Source organism: Orycteropus afer, unplaced genomic scaffold (genome assembly GCF_000298275.1).
Source record: "Orycteropus afer afer isolate SDZICR_OR568_19922 unplaced genomic scaffold, OryAfe1.0 scaffold00692, whole genome shotgun sequence".
Lineage (NCBI taxonomy): Eukaryota > Metazoa > Chordata > Mammalia > Tubulidentata > Orycteropodidae > Orycteropus > Orycteropus afer.
The window spans coordinates 405957-409536 of NW_006922279.1; positions in this window are offsets into that span (position 1 = coordinate 405957).

Consider the following 3580-nt stretch of genomic DNA (forward strand, 5'->3'; position numbering starts at 1 on the left):
GCCCCATCTTCCTTCCGAGGGTTTGAACTGCCAGCCTTCTGGTTAGCAGTCAAATGCCTTAGGCACTACACCACCAGAGCTTTTAGTAGGCTTCTAGTACCCACAAAACAGTTATCCTTCATGCTCTTTCATCCATACAACAAACCAACAAATCATTGTAGATGGAGCCCCTGCTGTGGACACGGTCCTCCTCTTATTACCCTACAGACAGATTACAGAAGCTGGCCCACCTCACACACCTACTATGTGATTCCTAATCACTTCTACCATACCACAGAGATCTTTGTACTGCCAGCATCCCTTAGGGATGGAGGGAAGACCTGAGAGAGGACTGATTCTAAAGTCAAAAGGGTATGAAGAGAAGGAAAGGACTTCCTACTTATGTTCCAAGAGGACATTCTGACACCCATGCTATTTTTCAGGTATCTAGGGGATTATGGGGGAAATAAGATTCCCACAGAATCCTTTATTCATTTGGAACACTCAAAAGTTAACCCTAGAGGGGAGGGGGTTGCTGAGGGATGCAATAGATAGCTGGGGAGCCCCTGTTGAAGCAGTTATTGGCAAAGTGGTGAAACAATTTACTGATAAGAGACTTTGGAAATGGATTTACAGTTTGGAATTATGCTGGTGTGTGTTTAGTAGGGCCAAAGCTAGCATGGAAAATGAAACAAGGACATTTGTGGGCAAGCAAATGACAGAGTTTTGAAGGAGAATTAGGCAGAGGTCTTTTTTGCCAGCTTCTTGGGCTTCAACAGCCAAAGCTGACACAAACAGCAAATGTAGGGGCTGCTCAGCTACAGGGTCCCTGGGAAATGTAGTATTTGCCTTATTTCCTCCATTCACCCTGAGCCAAATTTCTTTCCTAAGCAGAAAAGAGCTAAGAACTCTGGAGGATAACAACAACTGATCCACCTGTGGGTATTTGTGTTTTATGTAACTTGTGATGGATGCAAATAGGTTCAGAAAATTTCAGAGCTAGAAAGGCTTTTAGAAAGAATCTAGTCCAATCTGCATTTTATCTTGTATGGAATTTTACTTTTCTACTCATGTGGAAACTGAAGCCCAGAGAGGGAAAGAGATCTATTCAAGGTAGTGAACAAGCTGGAAACTTGCCCCTTCTCTATTCCTCCCACAGGCTTGAGGCTGGAATTATGATGCTGCCTCAGGCTCCATCCCTGTCTAGAGGTACCTTGAGGTCATGTTAGCACAAAGAATAAAACTGATTTTTCATTTTAATCCATTTCAGAGCTCTCTCCAGGAGGGATTAGGTGTGTCATTTCTCTACTCCAGGAACTTCCAGCTGGGATGAGGGGTGGGCTTTGTTGTGAGAATAGCCTGGAGCAGGCCCAATGCTGCTTTAGGGGTCAGCATCCAGTGTGAGATACTGTGTATATAAACTATATATAATGTATATAAACTGGGATGTAAGTTTGTATAAATTAATGATTTATTCTTTCCAAATAAAGCTTTTCCCCTGTTCCTGAAATCAGTTTGAGCACTTCCTACATTCTGGATGCTTCTTTGCAAGTGACACCACACATGAACTAGGGGAAGGGCCAAGGCACCAATTTCCAAGGGGGGAACAGAAAGACAATAGTCTGGATTTCCTGTCAGAGCATCTCACATTCTATCTATGCCCCAGACCATACACCCCCATCCCCATCACCTTCAGTCTTCTATAACTGCATGCCCAGTCGGCTAGATGTCCTGACAAAAGGAACATGATCCTGGGCCAGAGACACACAGCATAGAACCACCCTCTACTTGAGACTGTGGTATATATAACAGGTATTTCAGGCCTGGGCCCGAAACAATATGGATAGATCTGGCCTCCAGCTCCTCACTGAAATGCCATCCCATTTTTCAGGTGAGGAAATCAATGCTCAAAAAGCTTAAGTACCTCACTCAAGATCACGCAATTATTTTGTTAGCCAGGTTTGATTCCAAGTTCCATGTGGCCTCCACCACTTTGCATGGAGAAGCCATGTGGAGGCTAGAATTAGGAACAGGCTCATAAAAAAATGGGAAAACCAAACAGGAGCTGAGGAACATCTAGCTCTAGAGAGTTCTGGGCACCTTTCACAACCCTGTAGTCTTTGCCCCCATGGTATAAGTGGAGAAGTTGGCACTTATGTAGCAATGTGCCTGTGACAAATCCAAAATGACCAGTTGTGCATGGACTGAGTGTTGGAGCTCAAGCTGGTACTCTGGCTGCCTTAGGTAAGAAAAAGAATGGTTTTGAAAAGGAAAACAGCAATAGGAAGCCTAGAAACCATTTAAAGAAAAAAAAAAATAAAAACACCTTCTGGGAGCTCAGAAAATGTGATCTCTGGCAAGAGGAAGTAACAGAGACAACAGAAAAGTGGAAGCATTTCTTTGCCCCACAGTGAACAAATCATCACATAAGGCCAGTGTCCAGGGCATATCCAGCAGATCACACTATGGTAGATACACAGAATGTTCTAGACTAAATTGACAAGGTAAATCACTGGGACCAGATGACATCTACCCAAGAGGGATGGAACAAGGGAGCTGTGTGCCAAACTGTATTACCTATCATTGCCAACAACCATTGGGCCAAGAAGCTGAGGAACTCACCATTCTTTATGGCTGCCTGAAGCTAGGTGCCTCACTTCTATCCTGAGAAGGCTGGCTAAATCTCTAACAAAGAACAGACTTATAGAGCTAGACAAGTTGCTGGGGAAAAGACAGTCAGTCTCATGGAGGGCTGACCCATTCTGTTCAAGCTTTATGAAGCAGAAACTTAGTGGTGGGTATCTATAATTTAAACTTTCCAAGGACTAATGACAAGATACCACGTTGTAACTTTCTTTTAAAAATTTGATTGCCATGGAATTTAGGGCATTTTTTTGTTCAGGGACAGGAAATGGACAAAATGGTTAGAAGAGAATAATTCTGTATAGCTCTCTAGTTTATAAAGTTCAGTCACATATGATATTATCTGATTTTCCCAACACCCCTTGGGGTAAGCAGAAAAGATATTATTAGTTCCATTTTGCAGATGAGGAAACTTGAGTTTCAGAGGTAACTCATTTCCCAAAGTCACATAGCCCGAAGGTGACTTGAGCCTGTACTCAAGGCCCACTGGATCTCAAGGAACCCAGGCCTGCAAGAATCTTTATGTCAGGAGATGGGACTGTTTGAGAGCCAGAGAGGAAAAGACATGCACAGGGATCCTAGATCCCAGACTAGTTGGGGCACAAACAGTATTGGGGCTTTTTATTCTTTCTTTCTTTCTTTTGTGTGTGTGTGTGTGTGTGTGCTTTGGGTGAAAGTTTACAGAGCAAATTCATTTTCCATACAGCAGTTCATACACATTTTGTTTCATGACATTGAGTGCAATTCCCCACAATGTAACAGCTCCCTTCCACTTCCTTCCTGTAGATGCCTCTTCCCTGTGTCCTTCTTTCTTATGCATTCTTGCCCTCTGAGCTATCTCCCTGTACAAATACTGCATTTCTGTTCTCCCATGATTGATGGTTCTAAGGAGTGTGTCTAGCTGGTGTAAATGTTCACCCTACATACCTGTCTATTGTTTGGTTAGAAGCCATGGAGT